Below are 23,072 nucleotides of genomic sequence, written 5' to 3'. Positions count from 1 at the left end.
GACAATGGTGCTGGTCACCCTCCAAGTAGCGGTCTTGCATCTTGCTGTGGGGTCCAGAACATCTATAATAATAATAATAATAATAATAATAATAATAATAATAATAATAATAATAATAATAATAATAATAATAATAATAATAATAATAATAATAATAATAATAATAATAATAATAATAATAATAATGTTCTGTACCGTCGTCAGATGTGCAGACCGCGCTGGAAACGGGTCCTGGACGGGTAATGACTAAGAATTCAGTCCAGCCGCGGGTTCAGTACCGCCAAGGCAACCAAGAGGACACCACGCCCGATCTCCTCAAGGATTTGATCCATATTAAAAATTCTTATAGGAAAATATTGCAAAGATTTAGGGACTCAACTGACCGGGTGGAATACCTGGACCTAGCCCGGGAAGTACGAAATCAATTGCTGGAAAGAAAGATTGAAAAATGGGTGGAAACTTGCCGTAATCTATTAGAAAACGAGTCAGATCGCGTTTCTTGGCGGATTCTCTCAGATAACCAGTCAGATCGCGAATTTCGGCGGATTACATATAAAACAATAAGCATTCAATTATAAATTTCAGTATAATACCGTAGCGAAGCACGGGTAACTTGCTAGTATATATATATATATATATATATATATATATATATATATATATATATATATATACACTTGTGTGTATGTATTAATTAGTTCGTCATATCGCAACATTTAGTTATCTGAAATTTCACAAATGAAGGAAACTGGAAGTAATAATTAAAAGTTAACATTTCGTCATATCCCTGTACTGATTGCAATTACGTGAGAAAATTGACATCCTGCCTTCAGAGAAATATTTTTGGAGTTTTTATTGAAACGTAAGGTATTTCTCACAAAATAATGAGGGGGAACAGAAAAGTGTACTTCAGTAACAGACGACTTGTCTTTGATCATGATCACTTTCAAAGAATGGGGAGAGGGAAGTAAATTATTTCTTACTATATAAAGAGCTCCCTTGATCTCAGGCACGTCGACGCCATGTTCTTAGCACATTCCATATTTCCTCCGGAAGTGAAGTTAATTCCGTCGTATTTCTACGACATCTTTACGTAGAACTGAAATATAATCACACATTTTTTTAATTTCCGTAATTTGAAAATCCTGATTAACTCTTAGTGTTCGTGTGATGGAAACGTTCCGATATTACGACCTCTTGTTGCGCTCGTATAACGGGACTCTTCCGACATATATTTATTCAAAGAATTGTATGCGTTAACGGAAACATTGAAGCTTTAAACAACTGTTTAGTAATATCACGTCTATAAAACGTTTCCTGGCTTTGGCAATAAATTTTTCTATTAAAGACGACAAGTCACCGAACAGAACCACACATTTCATTTAGCACACACTAACAATCAGAAGCAGGGTCGTATTAGGGAATATTGTGTCCCTCGCAAGGCTTACTTTTGGGGCCACCATTGGCTCGTCTCAGGTCTATCTAGCCACAGGAAATTTGTATTATCCCATAATCTCTTATCGGTAATTCAATGTGATGAACTCATTTTTGTTACTAATATCCAGTAATCGGGAGATAGTGGGTTCGAGCCCCACTGTCGGCAGCCCTGAAGATGATTTTCCGTGGTTTCCCATTTTCACACCAGGAAAATGCCTGGGATGTATCTTAATTAAGGCCACGGTAGCTTCCTTCCACTTCCTAGGTCTTTCTTATCCCATCGTCGCCATAAGACATATCCGCGTCGGTGCGACGTAAAACAAAAACAGCAGACAAGAGTTACTAATATATTTCTTTCATTACATTAAAAACTACCAAAATAGGATCGCTTTGTTGAGTCAAACAGAATATAAACTTATTATAAAACAGTGTAATGCCACACTTTCTTAATATTTAAAGAACATCGTTTTGTTTAAACAAGTCACAAAAATATAGCCCGTTCCTACTCAACCAAAATTTAAAGAGTTTCATCACGCAGAATTTGAACTTGAGAAAATAAAAGCTAAGTTCTATTTTATATGCACTGTGTCCCTTTTCAGTTTTACAATTTTTAGCTGGAAATTTTATAATTCAAAATGTAACCTGGTTTTAATATGTTTATGAACAGTTTACCCGAAGTATGTGAGACGGAAATTTGAGCCTGGAACACCACAGTGGGATCTAAGAAACCCATATGTGCAATATGTCATTGCACACCCTTCTTATTTTTATCATTGGAATTTAAGCTAATCCAAGTAAATTACATTGGCGCCTGTCTTGTGCGGTAGGAGTCTTCCCAATCTGGCAGTTGCAAGGGGCGTTCTGACGACACTAACAAATACAGGCCAAGGTCATCACGGTTGTGTTTTCCTCGTGCGTCAGTAAGTTACTCTCACAGTATTTGTCCATTGTTCATGTGCTGACATCGAACACTTATGAGTGAGTGATTTATGATAAATAGAGTCTATAGTGTATTTGCGATATGTTTAAAATGGCTACGGATTAAAACACTCTCGCCAGTGTGACAAACCATTTTATCAAAGTAACAGAGCCATGTTTCGTATTGAGTGCAAACACCATAAGTCCTCTTGTGACGCAAGGTGGAGCACCCAATAAGAAAACCTGTCAGAGACAAAATATGGTTTTATTCAACGAAATATATTTAATGTGAGTAGAGAATAATAACAAGTACTTACAGAGTTCCTGAAAAACTAATTCTCTTGAACATTAACTATTCTTAACGTGTCATTACATAAATGATTCATAGAAAAAAGCATAAATGTACTGGGCCATAAAATTTATTTATTGTATTTTTAGACTATACAGTAGATAACAAGGATAATAAGAAGTGTATAACCTCTAGGGCTGTGATATTAATCACTGAAGTATGATAGTTTGTCACAGCCCTTTGTAGTAAACATGTGTACGTTTCAGAAATTTGGTTTCCAGGATTAAACGAAAAGTTTTGATTAATAAACGTCAGTCACTTAAATCTTAACATTTCTTGCCTTTTGAGCAAAAAACACATTCACTAAGTGCAGCCCTTGTAAGGCAGACCCTCCGACGAGGGTGGGCAGCATCTGCCATGTTTAGGTAACTGCGTGTTATTGTGGTGGAGGATAGTGTTATGTGTGGTGTGTGAGTTGCAGGGATGTTGGGGACAGCACAAACACCCAGCCCCCGGGCCATTGGAATTAACCAATTAAGGTTAAATTCCCCGACCCGGCCGGGAATCGAACCCGGGACCCTCTGAACCGAAGGCCAGTACGCTGACCATTCAGCCAACGATTCGGACAGTTTCCAAAGTAAAAATGTCCGATTCCGCAAGGTAACGATTTGTGGCATTAGCTGTCGTCTTCGGAGGCCCGGGTTCGTTTCCAGGTGCTGTCAGTGATTTAAGAATGGCAGCAGTGCTGGAATGTGGTTAAAATTATACATGCATCTCACTTCTTTTGTGGATAGCCCTACCCTATGCCTGAAGAGAGCTACTCCACCTCGTATCGAGGATGCGAGCTTAATTTACTTTAGTGGGAAAAACAACCAGTTTTGATTAATGATGTTTTTTGCTGGAGATTGACGAAGGAGACTTAAACCGACCATGATCAGAACTGTGCTGAGTACAGCAACAGACATAATAAAGGAAGGCAAAGAAAAACCCACTTATGTTCGAAAATCTTTTCAGTGAAACTAGGCCTGCAGCTATGTCTTTGCTTTTAAAAGTTCTATAACAAAACCCAGAAATGTAGCATTTCCAGTATTTGTATAATAATGTAAAGTAATTTATATTAGGTTCAGAGCAATACAAGATAATAAGCCTTAGGCATCTATATCAGTAGAGCTACACTATTTCAGAAGAAGATTACGGCCCGGCTGAGTGGCTCAGATGATTAAGGCACTGGATTTCTGAGTCCAAGTTGGCAGGTTCGATGGTATTTTAAGGCTCTCAAATACGTCAGCCCCGTGACGGTAGATTTACTGGTACGTAACAGAACTCCTGGCGGACAAAATTCCGGCATCCTAGCGTCTCCGAAAACCGTAGAAGTGGGACGTAGAAACAATATTATAATTACTAAGAAGAATACGAGTAGACTTATATAATTAGTCAAACTTATTCAACTGCTAATATTTAAATGGGTCAGTAATTGAAATCTGCGTGGAGAGATTACGACTATTTGTATGTTTATCTAAAGCACGCGATGGCATGTTTGAGAACCTTCAAGAACCACCGGACTGAACCGTGATCTACCTTGGAATCTACCATACGAGCCACTAGACTCGACACTCTGCTTAAGTCTGTAGTATACAGATCATAGAGAAATTTAAAGAAAAACAAACATCTTTAGCTATCCCCGATGTCCAGTTCGAACACAAACTGCACACACATAAATTTATAAGTAGTCCATAAACTACAAATTGTTTTAAGTTATTAAAATCTATTCAAAGGATAATCATTCCAAGGAATTCTTAGACACTGATGGGTTTAATGAGTACTCATTTAATCCCTTTTGGGATAAACAGAGACTACTTAAAAGGAAGACATCACGTGTTCATGCAAACAAGCCAAGGTTTCGAACTTACAGTAGTCGAGTCTAATAATAATAATAATAATAATAATAATAATAATAATAATAATAATAATATTTTCGTGTGGCTATTTCTAGCCGAGTGCAGCCCTTGTAAGGCAGACCCTCCGATGAGGGTGGGCGGCATCAGCCATGCGTAGGTAACTGCGCGTTAATGTGGTGGAGGATAGTGTTATGTGTGGTGTGTGAGTAGTAGTAGAGTCTAGTAGACGGAGACGGGTTGGGGTGTGATGAAGACAAGCCACCTCGTACGACATAGCCAGTCAGGCAGATAGAGTGTGACAGAGCGAGCAGTGGCATGGGGAATGTGCAAGTGACTACTTTCGCTAGAGGTGACGAAACAGTGAGGTAGCGTGCAGGCCATGCTGGTTTAACTAAGGCACGACTGAGGTGTTGATGGACGGAAAGATTTGGTATCTGTCTGTATAATACAACGTGTATTGTAAAACGCAATTTACATATACAGGCCAGGCTAAGTGGCTCAGACGGTTGAGGCTCTAGCTTTCTGACCCAACTACTGATGGGATATTCGATTCATTTTACTGAATCGATTCATTTGATTCCGTTCACGTTACTAAATCGATACAGTGAGCCGACTTACGGCACATTAGTGTCACCGTTCAATAGTGTCACGGTTCATTACCGGCACACTGGACATAGGCGGGTAGCCGAACTTCCACTGCAGCGAGACGTACACAGCCATAGCACACTGAAAAAATCGTACTGATAGGACAGCGGCAAAAACAGCATTCAATGATTGCTGCTGCCATCTGGTCTTCATTCTACGAACTGCTTTCCTACGCGTCATCTAGCCCTTAGATTCAGGTTTCTCCTGGCAACCACCTCTTCGCATTAAATTTTGATGTTACAAGGCCTTTCGCCCACGGTGACAACTCCATTAAATAAGTATATATAACTAGCAATTACCTGCGACTTCACTCGCGTGGATTTCGTAATTTGATCAAAGTAATCGTTCCTTGCATTGTACTAAGGCATTATCTGAAAATTCCTAAAGTAAAAAACTCACCCAAAAATTGAGTTCCATTTACCCCAAAACTTCTGTTTAAACTATGATTGTGGCATTAACTTTTGGAGCTAAGACGACCATGCGACATAGAACTGTACATGTGAGGAACAGTCTTCTCGCAAGTCGAAATAATAAATACATGTTTCTTTATTTTAAAGGAGATTCCAAATACCTATTCCCACGTCTGTAACATCTTCATTTTTTGAGATATACATAAGTATCCCCATAAAAAGAATTCAACCCCTTGATCAGTCCTTCTGCCACTCTCACCAGTGCTAAGTGTATTTTCCGAAAACGAAAACACGTGTTTCTATATTTTAAAAGGAGATTCCAAATACCAATTTTCATGTCTGTAACATCTTGAATTTATAAGATAAAAGTATCCTCATAAAAAATTGTTCAACTATTTTTCACTTCCTTTCACCCTCCGTTAAGTGCTTTCTCCGAAAACAAAAAGATACAGGTTCATGTATTTTTAAAGGGCTCTCCAAATACCAAGTTTCTCATCTCTAACATGTTAAGGTTTTGACATATAATGTAGATATACCGGTACTCATTTTCAAAATTCACCCAATTTTACAATTCTTTACAGCCTCTTAACTGTATTTTCAGAAAGAAAATAGGTGTTTCATTATTTTAAAAGGAGATTTCATGCCAGTTTTCATGCCTGTAAGTCTGTAACACCTTCAGTTCTTGAGATAAATTTATAATAAGAATAATTCAACTTCTCCTTCTTCACTTCTTTCCACCCCTCTCCCGCCTTAAGTGGACTTTCCGAAAACAAATAATATGTGTTTCATTATTTTGAAAGGAAATTCAAAATACCAACTTTCACGTCTGTAACAGCTTCAGTTTTTAAGATAAAGTCTCCTCATAAACATATTTCAACTCCTTATTTAATTATTTTCAACCCCACAACTCTTACTGCGTGTTCCTTCATTTGTAAAGGAGATTCGGAATACATATTTTCACGTCTGTAACATTTCAGTTCTTAAGATATAAGTATCCTCAAAAAAGAATTCAACTAATTATTCAATTCATTCACCCCCCTTAAGTGGATTTTCCGAAGACTAAAGAACACGTGTTTCTTTACTTTGAAAGAAGATTCAACATCCAAATGTTCATGCCTCTAATATCTTCAGTTTGTGAGATATGAGTATCGTCATAAAGAGAATTCAACTCTTTTTTTCACCCCAGCCCGCTAAGTTGATTCTCCCCCTCCAAAACGCGTGTTTCTTTATTTTCACGTGTTACCTTAAGTTTTTGAGATATACGTTTCTCCATAAAAAAGAACTAAATTTTTCCACTTCCTTTCACCCTCCCCCTTAAGTGAATATTCCGTAAACCAAAGAAACCTGTCTATTTATATACGAGCTTCCAAGTGCCAATCATCACGACTGTAACATATTCAGTTTTGAGATACCAGTACATGTATCCTCATACAAAGGAATTAAACTCCTTTTCCACCGCCCCGACCCACAAGTTGATCTCTCCCCCCCCCCCCCCCCCCCGACCAAAATGCGTGCATCTTTCTTTTTAAAGGAGATTCCAAATAGTAAATTTCACGTCTATAACATCTTTAGTTTTTGAGGTATAAGTATCCTCATACAAAGTATTCAACTAATTTTTCAATTAATTTACCCCCCTTTAAGTGGAATATCCAAAAATAAAAGATTACATGTTTCCTTAGTTTGAAGGAAAATTCCAAATACAAATGTTCATGCCTGCAACATCTTCAGTTTTCGAGATATAAGTATCTTCATGAAACAAATTTAACTCCTTTTCCACACCAGCCCCGCCCGTTAAGTTGGTTTCCCCCACCCAAAAAAAGCGTGTTTCTTAATTTTTGAAGGAGATTCCAAATACCACTTTTCACGTCTGTAACCTTCAGTTTTGAGATTTAAGCTTCTCCAGAAAGAGAATTCAATTTTTACTTCCTATCACACTCCCCACTGAAGTTAATTTTCCAAACACAAACACCCGTTTCTTTAAAAGAGCTTCCAAATACCAATTATCACTACTGTAACATCTTCAGTTTTTGAGATATATGTATCCTCGTAAAAGAAATTCATCTCCGTTTTCATCCCTCCCCCCCCCCACTACCAAGTTGATTCCCTCCCCCCAAATGCGTGTTTCTTTATTTTTAAGAGAGATTCCAAATACCACTTTTCACGTTTGTAACATCTTATTTTATTTACATTCTCATACAAGTAATTCAACTCATTTTTGCAATTCTTTCACCCCCCTCGCCGTTAAGGGATTATCCCGAAAACAAAAGGATACGTGTTTCCTTATTTTTAAGGGAGATTCCAAATACCAATTTTCACGTCTGCAACATGTTAAGTATTTGAGATATACTCTACATACGCTAATTTTACAAATTCACCCCCTTTTTCAGTTCCCCTTAAGCGGATTTCCCGAATCTGTAATAGGTTACGTGTCTGAGATGATTTGCAGGTATGGTCATTTTAAAATTTCACCACGTTTGACACTCCTGTTCATCGGATTATCCAAAAATACAAAAATACGTGTTTCTTTATTTTCAAAGGATATTCCAAATTTCAATTTTCATGTCTGTAACATCTTCAGTTTTTTATATATAAGTCTCCTCACAAAAGGTGTTCAACACTTTTCCCCCTTTTTTTCCCCTTTTAATGGGATTTTTCGGTAACAAAAAATACGTGTGTCTTTATTTTTAAAGGAGATTCCAAATACCAAAGTTTACGTCTGTAAAGTTTTTAAGATACAGATATCCTCATTTTTTTAATTCACCCCCCTTTTCACCCTCTTAGCGCCGGAATATCCAAAAATCCTCCCTTAGCGAGCACCTACATCTTAATATGAATGTATCTCCAAAATATCATTTCTTTACTTCCAGTAGTTTTGGCTCTAAAAATACCTATATTGGCAATAAGTAGCCTACATATTAAATATAAATCAAATAAGTTGCTTTACCTCGTACCGACACAGACAGGCCTTATAGCGACGATGGACTTGGAGTGGAAAGGAAGCGACCGTGGCCTTAATTAAGGTACAACACCAGCATTTGCCTGGTGTGAAAATAGGAAAGTACGGAAAACCATCTTAACGGCTCCTGACGGTAGGATTCGAATCCACCAACACCCGAATGCAAGCTCATACCTACGCGGTCCAAACCGCAAGGCCAACTCCCTCCGTTATCTTTCTATCAGTAGAGGATTTGTTAAATCGTCATATTTTGTATAGGCTACGCGAGATGTACCGTAGCCCTGTGGTTTTCTGTTTCAACATACTTTTATTTAAGTTATTGCGTCAGTCGGCTCACTGTCCACGTTTCCTCATCCCCCCCCCCCTTAAGTCAATTTTCCGAAAACAAAAAATACGTGTTTCTTAATTTTTAAAGGAAATTCCTAATACCATTTTTCACGTCTGTAACATCTATAGCATTTATAGATATAAATATCCTCATACAAATAATTAAACTAAATTTTAATTCATTCACACCACCCTCCTTTAAGTGTTTTTTTCAGAAAACAAAAATAAAGGTTTCTTTGTTTTTAAAAGAGATTAACAATACAAATTTTCACTTCTGTAATATGTTACTTTTGAGATATACTGTAGATATGCTCATTTTAAAATTCACCCACTTTAACACTTCCCCTTAAATGGATTTTCAGAAAACAAATTTTGCGTGTTCCTATACTTTTACAGGAGATACCAAATACCAATTTTCACGTCTGAAACCTCTTCGGTATTTGATATATAAGTAACCGTATTAAAAAAGTATTCAACTCCTTCTTCACTCCTCTTCATCCACCTCACCCCCTAAGTTGATTTTTTCCAAAACAAAAAAATGCATGCTTCTTTACTTTTAAAGAAGATTCCAAGATTCTGTAACATCTTCAGTTTTTGAAATATAAGTATTCTCATTAAAAGGATTCAATTCCTTTTTCAGTCCTTTTTACAACCCACTTACGTGAATTTTCCGATAACAAAAAAGTACGTTTATCTTTATTTTTAAATGAGATTCAAAATACCAGTTTTCAAGTCTGTAATTTGTTAAGTTTTTGAGATATGCTATAGATATGCTCATTTTAAAAATTCACCCCCTTTGTTACTCATGTTTACACCCGCATCCTGTTTCCAAAAAGCAAAAAGTATGGGTTATCCTCATAAAAGGTATTTAACACCTTTCTCACCTTTTTCACCCTCCTTAATGGGAAATTCCAAACACAAAAATACGTGTTTCCTTATTTTCAAAAGAGATTCCAAATACCAATTTTCACGCCTTTAAACTGTTAAGTTCGTCCCCATAAGACCTATCTGTGTCGGTGCGACGTAAAGCCCATAGAAAAAAAACTGTAAAGTACCGAGCTCGATAGCTGCAGTCGCTTCAATGCGGCCAGTATCCAATATTTGGGAGATAGTAAGTTCGAACCCCACTGTCGGCAGCCCTGAAAATGGTTTTCCGGGGTTTCCCATTTTCACACCAGGCTGGGGCTGTACCTTAATTAAGGCCACGGCCGCTTCCTTCCCATTCCTAGCCCTTTCCTGTCCCATCGTCGTCATAAGACCTATCTGTGTCGGTGCAACGTAAAACAAGTAGCAAAAAATGTTAAGTTTTTTAGATATAGACACAATAATTTGAAAAATTAACATCCGTTTCACTCCCTTAGCGACGGAATATCAAAAAATCCTCGCTTAGTGAGCACCTACATTTTAATATAAATGTATCCTCAAATTTTCACATCTTTATGTCCAGTAGTTTTGGCTCGACGATGATGAGTCAGTCGGTCAGTCAGGACATGTTATATATACACTGACTGACAGAGCAAATGCAACACCAAGAAGGAGTGGTCAGAACTTTATGCCAATTGCAGGGTAGACTGACGTCACTGAGGTATGCTCATGATGTGAAATGCACCGCTGTGCTGCGCACGTATCGAACGATAAATGGGACACGGCGTTGGCGAATGGCCCACTTCGTACCGTGATTTCTCAGCCGACAGTCATTGTAGAACGTGTTGTCGTGTGCCACAGGACACGTGTATAGCTAAGAATGCCAGGCCGCCGTCAACGGAGGCATTTCCAGCAGACAGACGACTTTACGAGGGGTATGGTGATCGGGCTGAGAAGGGCAGGTTGGTCGCTTCGTCAAATCGCAGCCGATACCCATAGGGATGTGTCCACGGTGCAGCGCCTGTGGCGAAGATGGTTGACGCAGGGACATGTGGCACGTGCGAGGGGTCCAGGCGCAGCCCGAGTGACGTCAGCACGCGAGGATCGGCGCATCCGCCGCCAAGCGGTGGCAGCCCCGCACGCCACGTCAACCGCCATTCTTCAGCATGTGCAAGACACCCTGGCTGTTTCAATATCGACCAGAACAATTTCCCGTCGATTGGTTGAAGGAGGCCTGCACTCCCGGCGTCCGCTCAGAAGACTACCATTGACTCCACAGCATAGACGTGCACGCCTGGCATGGTGCCGGGCTAGAGCGACTTGGATGAGGGAATGGCGGAACGTCGTGTTCTCCGATGAGCCACGCTTCTGTTCTGTCAGTGATAGTCACCGCAGACGAGTGTGGCGTCGGCGTGGAGAAAGGTCAAATCCGGCAGTAACTGTGGAGCGCCCTACCGCTAGACAACGCGGCATCATGGTTTGGGGCGCTATTGCGTATGATTCCACGTCACCTCTAGTGCGTATTCAAGGCACGTTAAATGCCCACCGCTACGTGCAGCATGTGCTGCGGCCGGTGGCACTCCCGTACATTCAGGGGCTGCCCAATGCTCTGTTTCAGCAGGATAATGCAAGCCCACACACTGCTCGCATCTCCCAACAGGCTCTACGAGGTGTACAGATGCTTCCGTGGCCAGCGTACTCTCCGGATCTCTCACCAATCGAACACGTGTGGGATCTCATTGGACGCCGTTTGCAAACTCTGCCCCAGCCTCGTACGGACGACCAACTGTGGCAAATGGTTGACAGAGAATGGAGAACCATCCCTCAGGACACCATCCGCACTCTTATTGACTCTGTACCTCGACGTGTTTCTGCGTGCATCGCCGCTCGCTGTGGTCCTACATCCTACTGAGTCGATGCCGTGCGCATTGTGTAACCTGCATATCGATTTGAAATAAACATCAATTATTCGTCTGTGCCGTCTCTGTTTTCTCCCCAACTTTCATCCCTTTCGAACCACTCCTTCCTGGGGTTGCATTTGCTCTGTCAGTCAGTGTATATATACGTTCGTTAAACTCCTTGAACATAAATGGACAGAGTTAACGCTTACCTCAAAGGTGATTTTCATTTATTTAAACGACGACTAAGTATATAAATATTATTGCAGCAGTAAGTAAAGGGATTCTCGCCTCCGTTGTGTAGTGGTTAGTGTGATTAGCTGCCACCCCGTTAAGCCCGAGTTCGATTCCCGGCTCTGCCATGAAATTTGAAAAGTGGTACGAAGTCTGAAATAGGGTCCACTCAGCCTCGGAAGGTCAACCGTGTAGAGAGGTTCGATTCCCGTCTCAGCCATCCTCGAAGTGGTTTTCTGTGTTTTCCACTTCTCCCCCAGGCAATTGCCGGGATGGTTCCTAACTTAAGTCCACGGCCGCTTCCTTCCCTCTCCCTTGTCTATCCCTACCGATCCTCCCGTCACCCACGAGCCATCTGTTCGGCATAGCAGGTGAGATCGCCTGGGAGAAGTACTCGTTCTCATTTCCAGTTGTATCCCCACCCAATGTCTCACGCTCCAGGACACTGCCCTTGAGGTGGTGGAGGCTGGATCCTTGGCTCAGTCCGAGGGAAAATCCAACCCAACCCTATTGGGTAAACGGATTAAGAAAGAAAGAAAGAAAGAAAGAAAGAAAGAAAGAAAGTGAACAGATGATGTCCTCCTTATCCCTCATCCAGGCATTACCACTGTTAAGAAGGATAACAAAGAAAAAGGTTAGTTTAGTTCCTCAGGTCTATCCATTTTCTAGAACCTGGTCTATGTAGACTCTGTTATAATACGTGCCAATAAATCTATCGACAAGGGGCTAGTGTAAACCTATATAAGCATGTTCAAATAGTGCTGTTGCGAGGCGGGATCGAACCCACCAACTTGAGCTCAGAAGGTCAGCGCCCTACTATCTGCGCTACTCAATGCAGCACTGTCAAAATGAGGGGTTTTAGTTTGCCGTTGCCTTCCTCTCTTAACCAGAAAGGCTACACATCACTCTGCCAGGCTCACTAAAGTACACATACCTACCGACCCTGGGAGTGACTCTCACTCTAATCATGAGAAGGACTTGCTCCACTAGGAGTAATGTTCCTAGCATCGCTCAGACTTCAATCACTTTCATATTGTCAAAATCACCGAAGAGAATGCAATGTAACAAATTTGTGCTAACTCATGCCAGAAGGCAAAGTGCACAGTAAATAAATCCTAAATGGATCTGGGCTTACGTTAGATTAACAACGTATTACGTATTAGTAACTACTTGGGAATGTACAAGGATTGTTGTGGAAAGACCCTTTGTTCCTTCTTTTTTCACATGCAATCGTACTCATAGACACTGTCCATGAATTTGTTTTGTTTCTTTTATCATTAAACAGGTAATGGCATTTTACCTAGTTACGCCGTTATCTGTTGTCATTTATGCCAGCATCCAAGGGGCGTGTTTAATTCAGTGGCTTAGCTGTTGGCTTCCTACCTGGAAGGTTGAGGTTTGAATCTCGTTTGACAAAAGGTTAAAACTTTCATTTTAAAAATTACGTGGTGTCAGGAGGGGCATCTGGCCTCAATTTCCCAACCAAAATGAGCGTGTGTGGCTCGAATCGCTCCAGCGACCACAGAAATGCCCAGGACAAGCTGAAGGAAGATTTTGTCCGTCTCCTTGTTTGAAAGAATCAGTATGTTGGCCTTCGGTTCGGAGGACTCCAGATTTGATTCCCGGCCGGGGCAATTATTTTAACCCCATTATAGCTAATTCTCCTGGCTTGGGGACTGGGTGTTTGTGCTCGACTTAATACACTTCTCTTCATCTCCGCACAACTAAAATCACCACAGAAACGCGCTGTAGTGAATACATCCTTCAGTATAAGTTTGGCGTCTGGAAGGGCGTCCGGTCATAAAACTACACAAAAAAACCCTCTGAAAATGCCACGAAGAATTTATGTCGTCATCCAATTCTCCCTGATCATCGTCGAACTTATCGTACTTACCAACAATAACTCTAGCCCATTTCATATTTTTATGCTACTACATTGATACCCTAAAGAAGTTGTTATTGTTTGATTCTTTACTTGAGTGTGACCAAGCGCGCCCTAGCCGGACGACCGCTCACTACACCGAGCTAGTCCAGTCGGATCATGTGATTGCTGGACCGTAGGCGGCATTTGCTGGGCGGATGGGATGCTCTCACTCTTGATTCCTTGTTCGCCTCTGTTTCATGCCTTGGGCTTGATGTTTTCGTTCCAGTACATTTGAGATGGATCTTTCTCCTTTCTGTTCCTTGTTATTTCACATACCATCGTAGTATGAGGAACTTTCCATAAATAGATTTTCACCAGCGACTACATTAGCGTGTGGGCAAAGTGGAAGAAGGATAAGAATCAGTAAGTAATATGTCATGTTGTCTTGTTATATCATGAACTATTGTCATTTCTGTCGTCATCCAGTTCCCCCTCACAATTGTTTATCTATTCAATTGAATGTTAATATTTCTTTGTTATGTTGTAATCTACGTGGCTAAATGTACGAGAGGGCTACAAGCCCTAACTTTGCCACTTCTTAATAAATAAATAAATAAATAAATAAATAAATAAATAAATAAATAAATAAATAAATAAATAAATAAATAAATAATCGTATTTATGCGAGAAATAAATAATAGAATGCTGTACTCTTTTAAAAGACGCCTAATGGAAACTGCTCTGATAACTGTAAGCATAATTTTAAAAATAAAGGAGTCTTTTGACACAGTTTCTTCAGCCTAGGTTATCCTAACGTCCTTACAAAAAAAATAGTAACATTAAATGGGAAATGCATTGATTGTCTTGAGATATACTGTACTGTATTTCTAGATTGTTGGTGGCATTTCATGAAATGTGAACAAATATGTTTCAGCTATGTAACAGTCATAAGAGTCATAGATGTGATATTTTATTGCAAGTAAATTATTCGGGATTATTTGTGGTAACATACTAGTAAGTTTTACTGCAGTTTAAGCTTATTACAAGTTCATATCCCCACTGTCGGCAGCCCTGAAAATGGTTTTCCGTGGTTTCCCATTTTCACACCAGGCAAAAATTACCTTAATTAAGGCCACGGCCGCTTCCTTCTCACCCCTAGTTCCTTCCTGTCCCATTGTCGCCATAAGACCTGCCTGTGTCGGTGCGACGTAAAGCAACTTAAAAAAAAAGGTCATATGCATAGTTCGGTTAATATATTTTTCAATGACTCCCTAGACTACAAATTAAATCCGTACCTCATAGAAAATATTGAGGGCATTGACCAATCAATGTGACTGCTGCCCAGCTGGATGACCTGTCACGAAATCAACGTGTGATTTTTCCGAGTCACATTTCTTGGCAGTTCCGACCCAATTCACTTCCTCCAGTACCAGACAAAACCTCACTTGCCTTCAGAAGGCTGGGTCAACACCGCCTTAACTCTCAAACCGGAGTTAAAATCCATGGACAAGCCAAGAATCGAATCTCATGCTGCCAAGTTAAAACCGAACATATCCCTTCTACATCAAGGCGGTGTTCGCCTCCGTAGCGTCACTGTTGACGTTATTAGCTGCCGACCTCGGAGGACCGGTTTCGATTCCCGGTACTGTCAGAGATGGCAAGAGGGCTGGTATGTGGTTCAAATGGCACATGCAGTTCACCACAATTGGGACTGTGCCTGATAAGTGCTGCACCATCCAGGGACGAGGACACCTTTAACAAGAGGCTTGCTATCGTGCTCAACCACAAACAAAATATATCTCCAACGTCTAGAACTAATATGTTCAAGACATACATACCGATCCACCACCTAGCGTCATATTACGGGATGTCATTGTACTCCAGTCCCACTTACAGCTAGGACATATTTTCGGAAGATGGCCATCCACCGTTAGAAATCTGAGGTGTTGGATCTGATTTCATTTATCTTCGGAGTCAACCTGAGGTTATTTACCAACATGAAGGCCTATGACAATATGACAATATGTGCCGCGCAATGTCCGACAGTTCATGGATGACCACTATTTTCCAGTTCTTCCTTGGCCAGCTCATTCACAGGATTTCTTGCCTATAGAACACGTATGATCCACGAACGCAGAACGAATTGCAAACTACAGTCAAGTAGTGGGTACAGCACTGAACATTTTCAGCGAATCGATATCACATGGACTCGTCATACATTAAGAGTTTCTCATTCTCTCATCGCCGCTCCATACATCAGAAATTATTGCCGCCAGTATTAATCCTGCGTTCTGCACGCCATATCGAGCTGTATGTTGATGCAAGTATGCAATGCACTAGTATAACTTGGAAATAATTCTCTAAATCCATGAGTAGATAGTGAAAATATTGTTCTCGATTAGTAGGTGTTATTATTATTATTATTATTATTATTATTATTATTATTATTATTAATAATAATAGTATCTATGCAGTTATGTACGACAGGTTGTCAGTACGAACTTTATTTGGTATAAATCGTGGTCGTATCGTTTATTATTTGTGTGTTGTATGATCTTATGTAACAAAACATGCGAGGTAATGTCACGATACTTCTGCTGTGTATTTATTAGCCTAATACGACTTTATTTAATGTAAGAAATAATTAATAGTATATAATTTATCATTACCTGTAAATATTATGTACAAATCCGATGTAATATTGTGCAACACAGGGTAATAGTCTAGAACAACGCACCTTCGTCCCTAGAGTTTTACAGAATGTTATATTAATTTGTACATAGCTTAATGGAGACTCGAGAAGATACGAGAAATCATGTTGTGTCATACTTTTCTAGAAGCCTCGCCAGGCAAGGTATATAAAAACACAGTCTAGGGTTGTTGAGTGGTAATCGAGAGTTGTTAGTAAGTGTATGAACTCATGTAGTGATTTTGTTGTGTAGTTGGTTGATATGCAAATGTGGCAGTGTTCTTCTTCTTCTTCAATTCAGTTCGAGATTATGGTTCATTAATTTCTGTGTATAATGTGTATATAATTTGTAAATAAAAGAGTGTACACAATTGAGAACATTTCGTGTACGCGTCTTTGTGAATACGACAATGTATACTCATTTCACCCTTTGAAGTATTCTTGGCATGATGGGATTCATTCGGAAGAAAGCCATAATAGTAGTTAGTTGGACGTAAACTCAGTAACATTATTATTATATATTAGTTTTAAAGGGTATTCCGATTATATGGTTGAATGTCTAGATGGCGTCGTAAAATTGTAACAACCGGGCGAGTTGGCCGTGCGTGTAGCGGCGCGCGGCTGTGAGCTTGCATCCGGGAGATAGTAGGTTCGAATCCCACTATCGGCAGCCATGAAAATGGTTTTCCGTGGTTTCCCATTTTCACACCAGGCAAATGCTGGGGCTGTACCTTAACTAAGGCCACGGCCGCTTCCTTCCAACTCCTAGGCCTTTCCTATCCCATCGTCGCCATAAGACCTATCTGTGTCGGTGCGACGTAAAGCCCCTAGCAAAAAAAAAAATTGTAACACAACAAAATGCCGGAAGCTAAAACAAGTACAGTAGATACGTAATAGAAATCAGCATTACGAGATTATCCCAAGATTACGTCAGGGTTATAGTATAGTAAAGGAATTCAAATCGAGGTGTACCAAAGCTAGAAAATTAGGTTTACGGGTCAAATAATGGTTGCATCTGTCGGTATTTAGGGCAACTTCGCTCTACGGGTAACAAAATACTGATGAACTTGGGATATTGCATTCAAAAGATTTAAGTAAACGGGCATGAAGGTAGGAAGAAAATGAATGGCATATGAGTAAAAAAAATGGTAATGAGGTTATAGCCTAACAGGGGAATGTACGAGTAAGGGTTCCTCGTTATTTTAAGATTTCAACCTGAGGAATTAAAAGCAGGAAAAAAAGTGCCACGGCTTTATCTTCAAACAGGGGATTATTTACGTACTTAGTTCATTCACAAAGTCTTGCATACTGAATATACAACGATGTTTAAGTTCAAAATGAAATACATGCTATAAACGCTGAAGGTTGATTTCCGTGCCAAGCTCTCTTTACGCTGTACATGAAATCGTTGTGTGTTTATCCGGCAAAGAAGTCTAGTTCACTAAATTGTTTACTGGAAGTGGAGCAAGGGGCCAATGAACTGTGCGCAGTCCTCTTCTTTATGGTGCTAATACAGGCGCGCCTTGGGAACAACAGCTCTGGCTGTGGACATTTTCGTGGCTGTCTACGCCCCATGACTATGAAGATCGCCCAAATCGCAGATATGACAGATCCATTGCTTCACAGCTTAGCCTAATAAACTACGAAAAGTGATCTGGAGAGCTGCCGACAATGTGGTTCGATGCCACCGTCTTTCGTATGCAAGCTCACAGCTTTTGCTACTCAGCATGACAAAGTATTGCTTCTGAATTTAAAATCATCTTATTTCATGCTGTGCGAGTAGTCCTACTGATTTAAGTGCATGAGTGCTTCCTACCATTGTATGTTTCAGCTCCATTGCTAAATAGTTACCGTGCTGGCATTTAGTCCAAGAGGTTGCGGGGTCGATTCCCAGTCGATTCGTGGATTTTAACGATAACTGATTCATTCATCCGGCTTGGGGGCTGAATGTTTGTGATGCGTTCAACATTAGAAATCATCTTAGGTAGAGCCCCATCCTCGCAGACATTCAGGTCACTTATTGGCCGTCTACTACAAAAAGGGATCTGCACCAGGCCCCTCCGGAGGCTATACAACATTAATATCCATTGTATGAATGATTAGTAGGAAGGAAACAGCTATTCATATTGAGCAAACTCATGGGTTAATAAATTTCATCGTGTTCATCGTTGGAATATCCTTATTCATCACTGCAAATTAGTACCCCCTGCTGTGGTTTATTCCCTTTAGTGCCTGCTGGAACTAAGAAGTCAGAGTTGAGGAGATGGATTAAGTGTCGCGGGGATATTCGGCGGCTATCTTTGGCTATAGAACTCCTTGAGTTGAGAAAACCAAACTGGAGAGACCTATTTTCCTGTGCGTTTAGAGTTACATCGCCCTACTCTGATGTTATTAGGTATCGCACTTTGCCTTCTTTTAATAATAATGTTATTTACTTTACGTCCCGCTAACTACTTGCACGGTTTTGGTGACACCGAGGTGCCAGAATTTAGTTCCGACGGAGTTCTTTTACTTGCTAGTAAATCTATCGACACGGGGCTGACGTATTTTAGCACCTTCAAATACTACCGGACAGAGCCAGGATCGAACATGCCATGCTGGGGTCAGAAGGCCAGCGCCTCAACCGTGTGATCCACTCAGCCCGGATTGTCTTCTTTTATTTGCTCACTGTACACTAACCATTCTTATTACAATGTCGACATTCCAGATGTTATATACAAATTTAATTTGCGTAACTTTCTTTATAAATGGGAAATTTACCAATACCTTTTGCTGTTCGAATTGTTAAATATGCTGCATATGAGTATTTTGAACTATAGTCGAGATTTACTAATTATGAATTAGAAACAGCATAGCACCGAATTATAAAGAATTTACACTAGTTCAGGGCGTAAAATGTAGACTTGTAAAAAATGATACAACATAAACTTAAACAAGTGAAACCTGGGTCAGGTATATGGTATGCAAGAAATAGTAGCTGTCCTGAGTTTATCTAACTTCCTGTGTTCTTTTCTCCAAAACTAATTCCCGGAAAATGCCACGATAACTCAGCACAAATCCAGAGGCTTAAATGCCAATTGTAGCACTAAATGGTTACAATAGTTTACACCACTAGAGACCAGGGGCGGTCCGTGGTGTTATTGCAGTGCTGCACAACTCCCAGTAATTTTACACTTCAATTGGCGTCCATTTTTTTTATTAAATGAGCTTAACATACATTCTAAAATATGTTAAAATCAACCATTTTTGCTCTTTCACCGTACTAATGTTTCGTAACGGACTAGTAAACGCTCCCGGTTTCGAATCAAACTCAGGGAGTTTGCTTTCCTGCGGTAACTCCCAAGAGGACAGCGTGGGGCAATGTAGTTTCATCAGGGACGAACCTAAGCCTGTACGTAGCATAAGGTAGCACGCTCTCCAATATCGGTCATTGGGTGTTGCACGTGACCAGCAAACCACCTATCGAGAAATAGTTCCAAATATCCCGGTTAGATTGCGCCACTCTGCGGAGATGACTCTATTCCTGCTTTCTCTCCTGTCTTAAATTTAATTTCTTTTCCAAGTTATTTCTTACAAATTTTGCTTTTCGTCGCACCACGCAGATAGGTATTACGGCGACGATGGAATAGAAAAAGGCTGGGAGTGGGAAGGAAGGTACCGCGGCCTTAGAAAAGGTAAAGCCCCTGCATTTGTTGGTGTGAAAATCGGAAACCAAGGAAAACCATCTTCAGATCCGACGACAGTGGGGTTCAAACCCACTATCTCCCGAATGCAAGCTCACCACGCTACTAGATTATGCCGTACCAGATCATTCACAATATTACCAACATTTTGCTTCAATGAAAGAGAGGAGGGCAAATTTTTAATTCAAGTGAAGCAAGAATAACTGAAGGCACACTGTATAATAGCCTCTTATTTCGTGTGTTTTAATTGCCGGGTATATTTCAGTTTAAGTTGGAATGTACTTCATTACTTAACGATAATATACTTTCTTGTTATTTCTGTAAGATTCTCATAGAGAAATGTGACATTAAAACTTTGGTGCACTTCCCAGCTTCAGGTACTACCAGCCGCCACTGCTAGAGAACTGACATTAACACAAGTTAGTGAATAGTTGTTGCATTTTAAGCATACGAGTCTGATGATCAACGAAGCTCCTAATTCCCCGTCATAAATTAATAAGAGGATAGCCCATCGCACATATAGCATGTCCTGTTTCACCCCAAGGCCGTGTTAACAATTGTGTAGTAGAGCCGTGCATTGAGTGAGTTTGAACTCATTCCCTCTCCACTTTTACTACTCAGCCTGTTTGGTCAGAGAACGAGGCTGCTGTTAGAAATAACGGAGACATGAATGAACGAATCTCGACAGATTCGAACCAGACTCATTGCTGCTCAATCAAAATGTGCGATATTCCAAAAGTGAGAAGTGTGGGTCAACCTAAACTCGAAAGTAGACAACAGGCTCGGTATACCAGATTTTTTTTTTTTTTTGCAAGTTGCTTTACGTCGCACCGACACAGATAGGTCTTATGGGGACGATGCGACAGGAAAGGCTAGGAGTGGGGAGAAAGCGTCCGTGGCCTTAATTAAGGTACAGACCCGGCATTTGCTTGGTGTAAAAATGGGAAACCCACTACTACTACTACTACTACTACTACTACTACTACTACTACTACTACTATAACAACACAAATACAACAAGCAATTCCATGGAAAGAATACATTACAAGAAATACTGCTAGTTCAACATTCTAAATCCAGCGTCATCATATACAAATTGTCCGACTCGTTGGCTGAATCGTCAGCCTACTGGCCTTCGGTTCAGAGGGTCCCGGGTTCGATTCCAGGCCGAGTCGGCTATTTAAACTGTCATTGGTTAATTCCAGTGGCTCCGGGGTTGGGGGTTTGTGCTGTCCCCAACATCGCTGCAACTCACACACCACACATAACACTATCCTCCACCACAATAACACGCAGTTACCTACAGATGGCAGATGCCACCCACCCTCATCGGAGGGTCTGCCTTACAAAGGCTGCGCCCGGCTAGAAATAGCCACACGAAATATTAAAAAATATGTACATATTCACACACAACATAAGTATTTCCACTGCACTGTAGTACTGGGTAGCACGATAGGCATTTTAGGGTATCTAGTAAAGACCTACTGAATAGCATGTCCCACCCCTCTTCTTGTAATCCCCTCTTCTGATGGTCAGCAAATACCGTGTGAAAATTAGCGTTGTACCTTTATGTTGATCGCTGTATTCCTTTTACTTGCTGTTTCTCAATTTTTTATCTTTCTTGTGATTCTTGTTGTTGTTGTTGTGCTTCATGCGGATTAAGTGAAGTATTTTTTTTTTTGCTAGGGGCTTTACGTCGCGCCGACACAGATAGGTCTTATGGCGACGATGGGATAGGAAACACCTAGGAGTTGGAAGGAAGTGGCGTGACCTTAATTAAGGTACAGCCCCAGCATTTGCCTGGTGTGAAAATGGGAAACCACGGAAAACCATTTTCAGGGCTGCCGATAGTGGGATTCGAACCTACTATCTCCCGGATGAAGCTCACAGCCGCGCGCCTCTACGCGCACGGCCAACACGCCCGGTATGAAGTTAATTCACAAGGATTCAATTTATCCATCCGTAATCATATCAGTTATTGGGTTATGTATGATATGCTTGTCTCACGAAGGATTCGAGAGTATTAATATGAAATTTATCCAAGCTAGAGTGTAGATTAAGTAGGATATTTATTATTTATTATATGCGTACATCCAGGCCTTTTTGTTTATGGAAAAGCGAGGCGATGTTAATTCACAAAATTTTCTAATTTGTCGTCAGTCCAGCCAAGTTAGTTTGGTGGTCATTGTGCAATTGAGTTGGCTTATTTTTCAAAAGATTTGGAGTTGAGGTAAACTGAGCCGAATTCAGGGCTTAGATTTGTAAAATTGATGTATTTTGCACTCAAATTGTGTAACGCTGTATCCACTGGAAATTCGTGCTAAACATGTCTAAACTCCTTTCTTGCTTTTCACCATGGTAGACTTCAGGTCATGTAGTCATAACATTTTGTTCTTAGTTGTGGGCTTCAGATAGTGTCGAAAATGTCGTATTGTTTGCACATGGTTAGTATCCATATTGAGCTAATCTCAAGCATTCGTATTTTATGGTGATTGTAATTACAAATGTTGGTGATTTACATTACTGTCGCTTTTTTTTGCTAGTTGCTTTACGTCACACCGACACAGATAGGTCTTATGGCGACGATGGCACAGGAGAGGGCTAGGAGTGGGAAGGAAACGGCCGTGGCCTTAATTAAAGTACAGCCCCAGCATTTGCCTGGTGTGAAAATGGGAAACAACGGAAAACCATTTTCAGGGCTGCCGACAGTGGGGTTCGAACCTACTATCTCCCGAATACTGGATACTGGCCGCACTTAAGCGACTGCAGCTATCGAGCTCGGTACTGTCGCATTAGCTTACCAATTAAATGGCTTACATTTGGCATGTTTGAAGAACTGTATTCTAATTTTTGCCTTTCTTTCCTTCGCACTACCTACTGATAACTCTTTTTTTTTTTATTTGGGGCCCCACATTATCCATTATTCAACTGTAATTTAGTTTGATTCACCACTTACACTG

This window comes from Anabrus simplex, chromosome 2 (assembly GCF_040414725.1).
Source record: "Anabrus simplex isolate iqAnaSimp1 chromosome 2, ASM4041472v1, whole genome shotgun sequence".
Classification (NCBI taxonomy): domain Eukaryota; kingdom Metazoa; phylum Arthropoda; class Insecta; order Orthoptera; family Tettigoniidae; genus Anabrus; species Anabrus simplex.
This window is presented reverse-complemented; position numbering follows the sequence as displayed.